The sequence below is a fragment of the Lacerta agilis genome, chromosome 2 (assembly GCF_009819535.1).
Source record: "Lacerta agilis isolate rLacAgi1 chromosome 2, rLacAgi1.pri, whole genome shotgun sequence".
In the NCBI taxonomy this organism is placed as follows: domain Eukaryota; kingdom Metazoa; phylum Chordata; class Lepidosauria; order Squamata; family Lacertidae; genus Lacerta; species Lacerta agilis.
In genome coordinates this window covers 11,159,634-11,174,841 of record NC_046313.1, presented here as the reverse complement: position 1 = coordinate 11,174,841, position 15,208 = coordinate 11,159,634, and the positions used below count along the sequence as shown (strand labels likewise).

General features: G+C 46.1%; 1 protein-coding gene across 1 annotated transcript in view; it reads left to right on the top strand.

Moving 5' to 3' along the window:
* ZNF385A (zinc finger protein 385A) overlaps positions 1 to 15,208 on the top strand; it is a 180,982-nt gene that overhangs the window by 23,504 nt on the left and 142,270 nt on the right. The gene's annotated exons all lie outside the window — the stretch shown is intronic.

The window sequence follows — 15,208 nt, the reverse complement described above, 5'->3', positions numbered from 1 at the left end:
TTAGAAAGCAAGCCGGCTCGCAGCCCGAAAACTTGCTCTGAGAGGAAGTTCCCCCTACCCTCACCTGCCTTCTGAAGTTGCAGGAAAAACAGGCTGAGGCAGGCCCTGCTGAAAGAGAATTCCAGAGGCCAGGGAAGCACAGCAGCCAAGAAAGCTATAGCCCAAATCCCCCTAACACCCAGAGAGGATGGGGCGGAAGGCTTAGCCCCCTCCTACACCCCTAAGGAAACTGGAAGGGGGTGTACGAGAGTGTTCGTATAGGTGGAGCTCTCCATCCCCAAAGATCACAGGCTGCGTTATAGGTAAAGGGACCCCTGACCATTAGGTTCAGTCGTGTCTGACTCTGGGGTTGCGGCGTTCATCTTGCGTTAATAGCTGAGGGAGCCGGCATACAGCTTCCGGGTCATGTGGCCAGCATGACTAAACCGCTTCTGGCGAACCAGAGCAACGCACGGAAACGTTGTTTACCTTCCTGCTGGAGCGGTACCTGTTTGTCTACTTGCACTTTGATGTGCTTTCGAACTGCTAGGTGGGCAGGAGCTGGGACCGAGCAACGGGAGCTCACCCTGTTGCGGAGATTCGAACCGCCGACCTTCTGATCAGCAAGCCCTAGGCTCTGTGGTTTAAACCACAGTGCCACCTGCGTCCCGCTACGTTATAGGTAACACTAGCCAAAAACCTTGAATTGTGTCTGGAAGAAGCTGGTGCAAATGCAGGAGAACTGCTGTTGCATGTTCACCCTTATCTTCTCTCACCAGGAGATGGGATGCTGCTTTTTGCACTAGGCGGAAGTTCTAGATAGTCTTCAAGGGCAGCCCCAGAGTGTGCCTTGGCCATGCCTCAGAATTTCCTATGGCATCGAGGCTATGCTCCTCAGTGCACTTTATTGCCTATGTTTTGTACATTGCTTTCTTTCTGGGACAGTTGATGACTTAGTGCAGGGGTCGGCAAGGTTTACCTCACCTGGGGCAATTCACTCCAGCAGAGATCCCTCCGTGGGCCGGATCGCCCATGCGCCTGCGATTTCCGGTGTCTGCGTCTGCGCAGACGCAATTTCCAGTGCTGCGGAAGTGACTCCCCTCGCTGTGCTGCGCCGGTTTAGCGCAGTGCGGGAGGGACTTGCCGAGGGGGTGGCTTGGTTTGGGGGCAGCTCATGCAGTGGCGGAGCTTCATGCTGCGGGGGCGTGGTGCCCAATGTGGGGGGGCCGCAATGACACCCCACCGGGATCGCGCTGCCAGGGGCGGTACACTCCCTGCCCCCCTCTTCCTCCGCCAGTGGGCTCATGGGCCGGTTAAACAACCCCCGTGTGCCGCTTGTGGCCCATGGCCTTAGGTTGCCGACCCCTGACTTAGTGTGTTGTGGGGAGGGGGGCACCCTTCCTTTGATTAGGACTAATTTGGCATATGGCATCCCATAAAGGACTGTCACAACAGCCAGATAATTCTTTGGTCCAAAGGCAGCCTGGCCCTGAGTGGACCCCAATGTTCTCTTTCCTGTCACATGGTGCTAACCTAGGGATGTGCAAATCTGTCAAGTTTTTGGATTCTCTATTTCACCATCAGTTCATTATTTCTTTTTCTTTTTTTAAACAACTCGTGAAAATTCATCAGCATTTTAGCGCAAACTTATCCCATTATACATATTTTTATATGCAATTTCCCCTAATGTAATGCATTTTCCTATGTTAATTTTACTAATATGTCCATGCACCCTAATATGAAGCATTTTCATAAACCTTACTTGGCTGGAGAACCACATTGCAAAATTCAGAAAAGTGCACAAAATTCAGAAAAGTGCACATTTAGTTTGTGTATTGTTTTGGGACATTTGGTTTGTTTAAATGTGAACTGAATTTCCGTGCCATCCCCACTGATAAGAGCAAATTAGTGAACAGCCCCAAAATACCTAAGAGGGAGTGATACCTAGAGAGGACCTCTTCCCTTCTATGCAATCTCAACATCCAGACTGAGGGGTCTGCTCAGATGGGAGACACATAGAGATCAACCCCTAGATGAGAGATGGCACAAACCATGCCAAGGCTTTGTGGGGGGAGGAAGCAGTTGGTGCATTTCATCTTGGGAAGCGTTTCCCATCTCAGGCCTAGGAGTCAGAAACTGAATCCCCACCCAGGCGACTGTAACCCAACCTCCCGCTGCCAATGGGACGTGAGGCTTGGAGGACGCCTCAAAGTCACAAGCTACATCGGGAACAGGGAAAAGAGAGAAGCATCTCTGTGTAAGATATTTAAAAGCCAAGGGCTGGAGCAGAAATAGAGGTGGAGGCTCAGGAAGATAGATAGCATCCAACATCACCTTCATGAGTCCTAGCAACCTGTGGGCCCCAGTTATGAGAAAAAGCATTGGAGTTTGTTTGTTTTTAATAGGAGTTCATGGAAGCAGCAAGCTGTTTTTATATTGAGCCAAGACAATGTAAGAATTCTGCACCAAGCCACACCTAAAACCGGAACTTTAAGCCAACTTCAGGATATTACACACGTTAAATATTTTACATATAATTCCCATTGGGCAGAATTTATAGAGAGAAATAAATTATACCCCAAAAGGCAAAGTATGTAATGAGTAATTCTTCTGCTAGCCATGGGCAAAATGCTGTGTGGAAAACAACCAGCAGTTCTTCCATTTCTCCCTCTGGCTTCTGTGAATCCACAAGATGACACCTACCCACCTGTGTTTTCAAATTGCTGTCTGCAGACTTGTGGACTAGAAACTTAAAATCAAACATTTAGGGAGCTTTGATTATGTATTTTGATGTCTGGTACTAAATTTATATACTGTATATAATGCAATAGTGGGTCACAGCAGGGTGGGAAATGTACATATTGGGTGGTATTCAGCTAAGTTTTATTCTTGCTACGTCTATTGAAATCCATGGAGCTAACTTTGTCATGTTAATTCATCTGAATGAGTCTGTGCAAAACTTGGCTGAATATTACCCATACTGTCCACATGGTAGGTGCCCTAAGCAGTGCATCCGTTGTACAGTGGGCATGCAAACCGGTTTATCCCACACCTTTTCCATGCCAACTCAGGAATGCCGGAAGAGTGATCATGTGGATGAAATAATAAAAGGAATGGCCTTTCCCAGGGATGCCCAAAGAGCCACCCAATAGAGGCATAAGCACTAGCCATGTCCCTTAGGATCTATGCCAGACTGCTTGAGAGTCCATCTCATCCTCTCTCTCCTGCACAATGATGCCTGACTGTCCACTCAGTGCTTCCATGATGTTGCTTATAATAAACCATGCTATGCTGAGGTCAGTTTACCTTCAGTGGCAAACCTCTGTCCTGCCATCTCCCATTCAATGCATCTCTCCCCCACCCCTTTAAACTTTTTCATTGGAACACTTTCTCATCAAAAAAATGAAAGAGGTAAACAAACCATATTGGAAAACTTCAAAAGCTATACATTAGACGAAATGATCCCTGTCTCCTCCTCCTCCATGCATTCCTGGCTTGAATCAATCCAGCCAGTGGGTTACCAGGATTGTGTGTTTGTGTGTGTATTTGGTTGCTCCCCAGTTGATTGGGAGCACCACACCCTCATTCCCTGAGATTTTCACTTCCTTAGAATGTCTTACCAGACGCCTCCGACCCATGTGGGCTGGCTCCTTCCTTTTCCCTTTGATCTGCCTGCCTTTTTTGGACCCGTGACAAAAGTGAGCATCAGTAGCCAAGTTGCATGCCTTTGTTTTGCTTTTGTCATGCTTGAATAAACGACTCCGCCCCAGCAGAGAGCGCCTTGCTGTGGCAAAGCAGGGGAACCAACTTGTCCAAGGGCTATTCCTCAATGTGTGTAGGTAAATTCAGGGCTTTTTTTTTCAGCCGGAAATCCGTTCTGGCACCTCTCAGGTGGGCGCCATTGCCATTCTAAGAGAACGAAAGAGGTGCTCATGGTGTGTTCCAGCAACTTTTTCTAGAAAAATAGCACTGGGTTGATTAGAATAGATGGATGGAGGGACGGACAGATGGATCGATTGATGCAACTTGCTTCAGGAGTCTTCCTACTCAAGGCACCAATCCGTTCCACACTTGCTTAGCTTCAGCAGTGCTTCACCATCAAATGTTTCCAAATTACTCACAAGGTTGAACTGGTTCGCATTTCTCACTCAGTTGTTGTTAAGGGAGGGGACAGGAGGGCCCAAGAGAGCTCTTCTGCATGGTAGTCTGTTGCTGGAAAAATGTGATCCTCACTTCTCCAGTCACTAGGGCCTCGTCCCACATTGAACTTTAGTGTGGATTTAAAATTGCTCATGGCTCTCTTTTCAAGTTTGGTCCACAGTCCACACTTCCCTCCTGCTAAATTTGGATTTTTCTGATCCAATTTGATATGGCAGGTGTGGGGAACCTTTGGCACTGCAGATGTTGTGGTACTGCAACTCTCTTCAAACATCAGCAAGGTGGCCAAGGAATGATAGGAGCTGCAAAACAACCAGAATTTTTGCAGTAAGGGAAGTGATGGGAAGATGCACTGGAAACTGTGGGATAACAGTTGCCCGAGGTGACATTGTATAACCTCCCTGCAAGCAAATCAGAATGAATGCTAAATAAACAGCTGGCCCCATATAACCTTCCTGCAAGCAAATCAGAATGAATGCTAAATGGGTAGTTTGGGAGCAACCGCAACTGGATTATCACCCATTATAATATTGTGTGTGATCTGGATGCACAAAGGTTGTGGGGATTAGAGGATTATGCTTGTTGTGATGCCACTCAGTGTGACAGGGTGGCACCACGCAATATGTCATGGCAAACAAACTTGTCATATTAGCTACACGCTAAAGTGGCTCTATGCGATCAGAGGCACCCTAGGCTGCCGGAGATTAAGAGGAGACACGATAGCTGACTTCAGATATCTGAAAGGCTGTCATGCAGAAGATGGAGGAGATTAGCACCAGTGAGAAATCACAGGGGAACAGCTTTTAGTAAAACACAAGGAGACATTTCCCAGTGGTATGAGCTTTTTCGACAGCAGAACAAATGGGCTCTTCTTCACTGGGGAGGCATTTGAGTAGAGGCTGCATGCTCATCTCTTAGGGGCATTGTACTTGCATGATTTCCGTATTGAGCTAGGGGTTGGACTGGATCATCTTTTAATATTCTTTCCAACTCTAAAATTCTGTTACTCCTATGAGTTTCAAGTGCTGAGGACAGCCAACACGGAAGGTCTGTTGCCTTCCTGCCTTGCATATATTGAAGCATCTTGCCAGTTGCTATTGTGGGAAGAGAATGGCCTGTTAGGTGAATATTCACTTTGATCCAGCATTGCAGTGTTGCTGTTCATACGAACATGCGCAGGAGCATAGCTGTAGCCACTTTCACCTACCTGCATGACAAATATCTCGAGAAATGCACATTTGCCACATCCTTACATTCAGTCCTCAATGTGACAGGAGCATCTACAATGTTTTGCATGCATACCTGAATCAGATGATGGAAGTGAGGGACTCGTCTGCCATTTACTTATCAGGTATTTAGCCCTTCATGGATCACTGCCTTGTCGTGGCGAAGGGGCTTGAATTACTCAGGGAAGCTATGGACAGGTCAAGATGGACAGTCATAGTGGAGAGTTTGGACCAAACGTGATCCACCTGGAGAAGGAACTGGCAAGCCACTCCAGTATCCCTGCCAAGACAACAGGCATATAAAAGTTATGACGCTGGAAGATGAGCCCCTCATGTCGGAAGGCGTCCAACATGCTAATGAGATGGTTGAACAGTGTTCTCAAAGCTACTAACATGAGTTTGGCCAAACTGCGAGAGGCAGTGAAGGATAGGCGTGCCTGGCGTGCTCTGGTCCATGGGGTCACGAAGAGTCAGACACGACTGAACGACTGAACAACAACAACATTTAGCTGTACTCAATGTGGCCCACAGCAGTCTGCCTAGCCAGACTCCACGGGACTACTGCACACCACTTTCCCCTTCCATTTAAATGCTTCCTTCTGCACTGCAGTTCCAGGGTCATAGAATCGTAGAGTTGGAAAAGACCACGGGGGTCTTCTCGTCCAACCCCTTGCAATGCAGGAATCTTTTGCCCAATGTGGGGCTGAAACCCCATGACTCTGAGATTAAGAGGCTGATGCTCTACGGACTAGGTCTGAAGCTACAGACTGATGTTGCTTTAGATTGGAGATCTCTATCAGCAGTTTGCAGCCACAGGAGAGAAGGGTGTGAAATGCGGATGGCAACACTGTCTGACGGCACATGGTCTGTAGGAAAAGGAGACTTGGGTAACATGGTCTGTAGGAAAAGGAGGCTTGGGTAACAGGGCTGTTGGGTCTGGCAGGGTAGGAGAGCAGCTCTTCTGGCATGTCAGATTATTTCAGCACAGAGGAAGGAGGCTGCAAATGCTGTCAGCAGTCTCAGCGGGGAGGTGCAGGTAAATCTCTTTCCCCAGAGCAGGGACAAGGAAGCTGTGGCTCTCTAGAGTGGACTGACTAGCTCAGTTGGTTAGAGCATGGTGCTGATAACACCAAGGCTGCAAGTTTGAGCCCTGTATGGGATGGCTGCATATTCCTGCATTGCAGGAAGTTGGACTAGATTATCCTCAAGGTCCCTTCCAACTCTACAATTCTAGGATTCTACTGTATGTTGTTTTGACTACCTGACCGTTAGCCACCCTGACAGGGCCCAATGGGAGCTGGAGCTGGAGTCTAATGACTTCTGAAGGGCCACAAGGGAGGGAAATGAGCAGATTCCCTCATCCTGTACCTGATGCCTACTCAGATTCTAGCTGCCTCAGTGTACAGTGGGAGGGGACAAAAAGAAGACCCTTCCTGGAAGCACCTGGACCCAAACAAAAAACAGGAGCAGATCTAAAAGAGGTCAATGCTGTGGAAGAGGGCAAGAGCAAAACTGGGTTGAATGGCATTCAGATTTACCTGTGCGACAGGTGACATCCAACCCCTTTAAAACAGTTACGAAGTTTCCAGCTGCAGGGCGGCAGAATTTGTTGGTTTGGTCCTGTGGCCTTAGTTTGCATGAGAACATGTGAGTAGTGGGGTCAGTTTCAGTGGCTCAATGGCATCAAAGTTGCTGGAATAAGCACAGTTCAGGGGTGAGTTTGGGGGAGGTACCTGTAGAAGAAAAAGTGTAGCTTGTGGGACAAGAATATGCCCACCAACTAGGTTTTACTTATGGGGCTCTATTGTCCACGACTCTGACTTTAGAAGTTTAGAGCAGTGCATCCTAAGCATATCAGAGAGTTGGGACTTGGACCAGAGAGACCTAAATTCTTGTCCTGCTCATCCATGAGGTGCGCAGGATGGCCCTGAGCAAGCAAGTCCCTCTCTGTTTAGCCTACCTAACAGGGTTGTTCAGAGCATTGAAAAAAATGGTTAACTGCATGCATGCTTCTGCTAATTCTTAACACCACTCCACCTCTGCTGGAACTGTGATAACATATGCTTCTGTTACTTATTATTTGATTGTTTATCCACCAGTTTTATTCTTGCTTTGGTTCTGTAAGCCTGGACATGCTATTGCCCTGAAGGGCAGTGTGTGTGTGTGTGATTCTTTAGCTGAAATTCCTGCATTGCAAGGGGTTGGAGTAGATGACCCTTTGAGTCACTTCCAACTCTACAGTTCTATGATTCTATGAACAGAGGGGGAAAGAGGGGGGGGGATGAGGCACATTTGCGTGCATGGTTCTTTGGGGATCACGTGGGAGCCAAGACAGATGAGACAGCAGCTCCATCATTAGACAGAGGGACCCCTCCAGATGCCCTGCTGGTTGCATGTGCAACCTGATTTGATTGCACAAAGCTTATGCAGAAGTTAGACTGTGTCTGGTCTTTATTCTGCATTTGTCCTGGTTTGTTTGCAGGGAGGTAATATGACAATGGACAGTCATCCCAATTTGCTTTCAGGGTGTGTTAGCACATCTTCCCACTAAAACCCACTAAAAGTGCAGACTTAAAGTTGTGCTATGTGATTGGATCGCATCCGAGCCCCACAAAAAGGTGGTATAGGGGAGCCTTGAGGTTCCTTCAGTTTGCATCTTGACCAACAAGCTGGGGTTTGTTTTAGTCAGAGAACCGGAGATCCCCAAAGGCTTGATGAAGAAAAGCAAGGATTGCCACTTTTTTTTCTATCTTCCCTGCTCCCATGCAGCTTTTACCAGATGCATGGCATACAAAGAAATTAAGCAAGGGAAGCTTTTCACGGCATAGACACAAATTAAAGCCATGGTTATAAGGCCATGGCACCCATCTCCTGGTAGATCTTTCTTGAACTGTATTTTTCAGAACTGATGATGGTGCTTTGGTGAGGTCTACTCTTTCCCTTTCGTTAATTGTATTACTTCTACAGTGTCATCACACATGACACCTCTTGGAGTTTCATAGGCAGACCAGTCTCAGCTCCCGAGGAGCTTACAATCTAAAGCAGATAATAGGGAGAACAATGTAGTGGGAGACAAAGGCTGGAGAGGGATGAACACACCTCTCTGCTTACTGTGCCTTACTCTCTCCTATGCACAAATGTATGCAGCTCTCTGTCTCTGCTGAGCTACGGATCAGCTTTGCCCTGTAGCGAAGTTGTGTCTGCCTGCTTGCTTTGCCATGTGCCCTGCTTCCTATTCTGTGCACGTTGCGCTGAGTAAACTTGCTCCCTCGGCTCATTGTGCGATTAGCCTTGCATTCATCAATTGCCGGAATCAGCAGAATCAGTCATGTTCATAGGCTGAATATGGAATGGGAAGTAGTGAGCAAAAACTTCTGAGTTGAGGTTCCCACGTATGACCTGCTGGCAGGTCCTGATGCTATAGGTGGCACACCCCTTCCTGCCTATTCCCCTTTCATATCTGGGCAGTCAGCTGGAGGCGGTGTAAGCGGCGTTCCTCTGATCACTGCATTTTTTTCCCAGAGGTCTCCTTTTGTATTTTGATAACGCTGATGAAGCTAGTTTTGAATCTGCACAGAATTCTTCCGTTGAGAAAAGAGTGCTGTGTACCCTGAAAACTTGCCAGCAAACCAGCAAAGGGTACGTTGTCACCACCTGCACCTTTTTGTCAAATTTCCTGGCTTTGCTCTCTGCCAGGTGCCAATGTGGCCTGGCTCGATTCATAGGTGTTCAAAGTACCTTGAAACTGCTGGAAGCCTTGCCACTGGCTCATAGCACACATCTCCCTCTCTCCCCTGCGCTGAGACCAATTTGTTTTTAAGTGTGGGTGTTCTAGAGAGGTGTGATGGATTCCTACACTCTCTTTTACCAGAGCAAGAGACCCAGTCATGCTGAGTCATGGTAGGTTTATTGACTCACTTATGCAGAGGCTGCTGCCTTGAAGCATCTGCCGAAAGAGCCGACAGGGCCGTGAAGAGCTGATTGGAAGGGCCCTCTTCTTGGTTAGCAAAAGGGGGCATTGACTGCTAGAATTCAGCAGGCCAGCAGGATGCAGTACTCATATTCACACAAGTGATGGAGGAGGAGATGCACCTACATGCCACTCTTGTTCTGGACTTCCAGACCCTCCAAGTGTCCCTATTTTCCAGGGACAGTCCTGCATTTACAGAGCTCATCCCAGTTTCTGATTTGATCCCGGAATGTCCCACTTTTCCTTAAAGGTAAAGGTAAAGGGACCCCTGACCGTGAAGTCCAGTTGTGGACGACTCTGGGGTTGTGGCGCTCATCTCGCTTTACCGGCCGAGGGAGCCGGCGTTTGTCCGCAGACAGCTTCTGGGTCATGTGGCCAGCATGACTAAGCTGCTTCTGGCGAAACCAGTGCAGTGCACGGAAACGCCGTTTACCTTCCCGCTGGAGAGGTACCTATTTATCTACTTGCACTTTGACGTGCTTTCGTACCTATTTTCATTGGAGAAATGTTGGAGGTTATGGACTAATTTTGACCACTGCTTGAGTTTTCTCTGAGGACAAGGCTGCAGGGCACTTAGGGATGCTTGTCAGTTTCAATTTCTCAATCCCTGTCCACAATCTTCTTGTATACAGTGTTGTATGCATGTTTTTGCAAAGCAGTTTCCCCTGATATAATGCATGTTCGTATGCTGTTTTCACTAATGCATACACTTATGAGTGCACTTTATACTAGCATATGTATGTTGGTACACCTTACTTGGCTGGAGGACTGCAGTGCAAAATTCAGACTGCAAATTTCGAAGGATAGCCACTTTTTGGTTCATATCACAGCAGGGTCTCAATGCAGAATCTTAACACACAAGGTGGGATATATTTCTCAGTGTGGCTTACTGTCAAGTAAGCTTGCATACAGTTTGACTACATGGAGATGCGGGACTGTCTTTGCTGAAGAATTAGACCTTATGGAGAGTCTTAAAGGAGGCAGCCTGATGAGTCACAAAAGAGGAGACTTGGGCGTCCAGAACTGATTTTTGACCCACGAGTCCTGGGATAACTGAAAAGCACTTACAAATCTATTTTCTAGAATTGCCCGAGCTCCTAGCTACATGCTATGCAGTTATTATTATTATTTATTAAATTTGTATACTGCCCATCATCCCAAAATCACAGGGTTTCACAGCATAAAAATACAAAACGAGAACACAAAATACATAATAAAACAAAGGCAAACCAATAACTCCTCTCTCACAAACACATATAAAAGGCCATAGAATGTTAATCAGCCAAAGGCCTATTTATAAAGAAATGTTTTCACCTAAAGTTACGTAATGAAGGTGCCAAGTGGGCTTCCTTGGGAAGAGCATTCCACAAACGGGGAGCCAACACAGAAAAGGCCTGTTCTTGTGTTGCCATGCTCTGGGCTTCTTGTGGAGGAGGCACACAAAGTAGGGCCTCAGATGAGGATCACAGGGTCCAGTTTGGTTCATATGGGGAGAGGTGGTCCTTGAGGTATTGTGATCCTGAGCTGCTTAAAGCTTTATAGGTCAAAGCGAGCACTTTGAATTGGGCCCAGTGCAGTTGGACCAGGATCAGTGTAATATGTTCAAACTGTCTTGCACTGGTGAGCAACCTGCCTACTGAACCAGGTGAAGTTTCCGAACCGTCTTCAGAGGCAGCCCTATGTACGTATATGTATGTGCCAGAAGGCATGTGTTTAGGACATGCATTTGGAAGACCACTGGTCTGGGGTGTGGGGAGGCAGGGAGATTTTGGGGTGGGCACCATCTCCCTTCACCACTTCCCATTCCCTTTGCTGAAGAAGCTGTTACCTTACCCGAAGAGCAACTATCTAGATTTTGTTGCATACATATCTGGCTGCATGCATACCATACATTTAAATCACATGGCTTCCCACAAGGAATTATGGAAATGATTGTTAAGGGTGCTGGGAATTGTAGCGCTGTGAAGGGTAAGCTACGGTTCCCAGGATTCTTTGGGGAAAGTCACACAGTTTAAATGTACACGTTTTTATTGACTTTCTGTCCTGACCTTCCTCCCAAAGGAACCCAAGGCACCAAACACATCCACAATAGCTTTTTTAAATAAACCTAAAATGTTCTAAAACAGTTAAGAACATCTATAAACAGTTTAAAACATTCTGAAAATAGTTACAGTTAAGATTATTTCATCCAATGATCTCAGGGTTGCCTGGACTGGAGTTCTTCAAATGCCTGAGTAAACAGGTAGAGTTTCAGATTCCTCTAGAAAGTTAATAATGTTGAAGACAAAAACATACCATTAGGGAAGGAATTCCACAAGCAGGGAACTACCACCGAAAAGTCCCTATCAGTGTCACGGGTCAACACCAGCTGGGCAGCACCACCAAAAAAGCTTCACTTGCCAGTCTTAGGGTCTGAGATGGTTAGGTACTTGTGTCTCAAGCCAATTAGGGCTTTATATGCTACTTTAATTGGGTCTTTAATTGGGTCCAGTAGTTCACTGGCAGCCTGTGACATATGATATCATCAGGCTGCTCCACTTACCAACCTAGTACAGTCGTATCTTGGAAGTCAAACAGAATCCGTTCGACTTCCAAAACATTCGGAAAGCAAAGTGCGGCTTCTGATTGGCTGCAGGAGCTTCTAAGCTGCAGAAGCCCCGTCAGATGTTCGGCTTCCAAAAGAACGTTAAAAAGCCAGAACACTCACTTCTGGGTTTCGATCATTCGGGAGCCGATTTATTCAGGAGCCAAGTCGTTGTAATAATAATAATAATAATAATAATAATAATAATAATAATAATAATATCAGGTAGCCACAAAGCCACCTGAGACTCCAGTGACAAGTTGGAATACTCCCAGATTATGAACTGCTTGCTTCTGGAGGAGTGCAATTCCTTCCAGAGCAGGTCGTAGACCTAATTTCCACTCGCAGGAAACATCCTGTTTTATTGGCCCCTATCCACCAATATTTCTAGAACCTGTCCAACACCTTCATATCCTCTCCTGATTCCAATGGAATGCAGAGATAGAGCTGTTGAAGATGGAGTTCTGCTGTTAGGCAGATTCAGCACAGATTGGGCAAATTTATGGGGACTGGGAAAGCTGTGAATAGCTAGGATTTGGAACAGGAGCTTCAGGGTCCATGTACATTGCAGATCATCCTTGTCACGTGCTGCTTGCAAGTATCTAAAGCAAGGATGCTTAACCGAGGGTGCCTGGGTGTTGCTAGACTGAAGTTTTGGCCAGGCTGGGCCAGTGGATAGGGAGATGGGCTGGATGGAGCCATTGCTCTGAACTAGCAAAGCACTTCTCATGTTCTTAAGGCATGTGGCAAGCAGACCTCAGTTTGGACATACTGTGATGTTCCTGATAATTCAGATCTTCCCCAGGTGCTGTAACAGTGGATCTGTCATGTGCCAAAGGGGAAACAGTATCATTATGCAGTACATGGGCTGACTTTTGCTCCCTGGCTTTAAGAATTATTATGTATAGCTAGCTACATTTGCAGATGGGGGGTGGGGGTGGGTAGAGATAACATGAGTATTAAGTCTGTACTTATCTTAGGAGGCGGCTGTAAGTGTTGCAATTAAGTGTGGCTTTTGTAAGCATGTCTGCACCTGTCTTTGTGCATGAGTTGACATACAAGCTGGTAGTTTTGAATGGCACTCAAGCTACTCAGCTTATTGAGATGACGGACACGTTTGGCTGTTGATTTGAAAACAACAACAACAACAACAGCAAACCGAGAAATTGCCGAAAAGAAAATGCCTCAAATGATCAGGATCTTTGCTGGGACCCCACACTGAGCCGGCAAACTTCTTAGGCTGCGTTCTTCAAACAAGAGGTTATGCCACTCAAATGCACAATAAGCCATTTATACCTTTTCTTGTGTTCTTATTCTTCTGTTCTCATAGTGGGCTGATTCACAGCTCCACATTGGAGGCAGATGAATAACCACATGGCAACTTTCTGCCTCAGTACTCACATGATAAAATGGGGTGGAGAGAGAATAGTCTCCCACATAGTAAAAGCACATGTTTCAGAGCACTTGTAAAATAAGTGTCTGTGCTCACAGGTGATCTCATCTCCCCCCTCCCCATTCCACAAACTATTAGCCCAGGGGTGGGGTGGAGGAGCCTCCATTGATGTCAGCAGATTTTTCTTCTTCTGAGGCTAAGAGCAATGCAGGGCTGACTTTTGTCAGGGTCGCGACAGGGAAGAAATTGGTTAAATTTCCCCTTTGAACATATTGCTGTCTTAATGGCACCCCCCAACCCCACCCACATACAGGGTATGCTGCTGTTAGTGATTTTTAAAAAGTTTTTTTGTGGTTTTTTTGTTTTTTAAAAAACTGGTCTTAATGCACAGATAGCGGTCAGATTTCCAGCTTTATTTCCTGGTCAGAAATCAACAAATTAATTTTTTTCTCATCACTGCATCATTGGCACAATCTGATGGGAATCCTACCTGACGGGAGAGTGCAGTTGGAAGTATACCTTTATAATAATCAAACGTTTTTTGTGTGTGTGTGTGTATATGACCCTTACAAGAGCAGGATAGTCTCCACCTCTTCCCATCAGGAAGGATTATTTTGTCTCCAAGTAGAGGAACTTTGGGATATGCTTGCACGACTTTGCTGAGCGTTCAGCTGCTGGGGGTGGGAGCTGAATACTTACCATATTTTCCCGTGTATAACACCCCCCTGTGTACAAGACACATCCTATTTTGGGGGGCTCAAAATTAAGAAAATGGTGGGGTTTGCCCAGAATTGTTGAGCTTTTTTTGGGGGGGAGGATTGCCCCAATTTTAACATGCTTTTTGAATACCCTCCCCAGTCCTATACAAGGAAAAGTATGGTAATTTACACGGAAAGTATGAGTAAGTGTTCCTATATCTAATTCTGAAGCACAAGTGAAAGTGGATGTGAATAAAACTTTTATCAGCTACATGGATACACCAACTGCATCCCTTCCTGGAGGACTAGGACCATGCTTTGGTAAAATAGAGGATTAACTACTGCAGTGCACCTTATGTGGGGCTGCCCTTGATTACTGTTAAGAAAGCAGAGCTAATGCAAAATGTTGTGGCCCTCCAGTTAACTTGTGTAGGTTGCTGAAAGCATGTAAGAATGGTTTTGCATTAGTTTCACTGGCTTTCTGTTTGCTTCTGCTCATGAGCCAAGGTGCTTATTTGCTGTGAAAGTTTACACGAGCTGCATAGCTAAGTGTCTTCTTCCATACGAACCCACACAAGCAAATAAAGATTTTCATGAAGGCCTTACTCGAGTGCTTTCTGCCTGTGAAATGAAATCTATTATATCACATGGCCTTTTTTGCTGTGGCACCCCAGCTGTGGAATTCTCTGCTAGGGCTGGAAACCTTAATGATGCTGCTGGACTCTAAATCCCATCATCCCTGCCCACTGGCTAAAGTGGCTGAGGCTGATGGGACTTGGGAGTCCAACAACATCTGGAGGACCACAGGCTCCCTCTCCATGTATTTTTAATATTTTGTTGGAAGCCGCCCAGAGTGGCAGGAGAAACCCAGCCAGATGGGTGGGGTATAAACAAACAAACAAACAAACAAACAAATTATTATTATTATTATTATTATTATTATTATTATTATTATTATTATTATCCCTGCCCTGCCGCATGTCATTTTAGAAGGATGGCGATTGCTTGATTGTTTCAGCAGAATTTTATTAGTCAATCAGAGTCAGGCTGCTTTTTTAAAAATAATAATAATAATAATAATAATAATAATAATAATAATGGCCTATTTGTTTGCTGCCTTGCACCTCCTTTTTTGGAGAGTAAAGATAGAAAACCACCACTCCGATGCATGCCCTGATAACCCTACACAGAGCCCTGTTT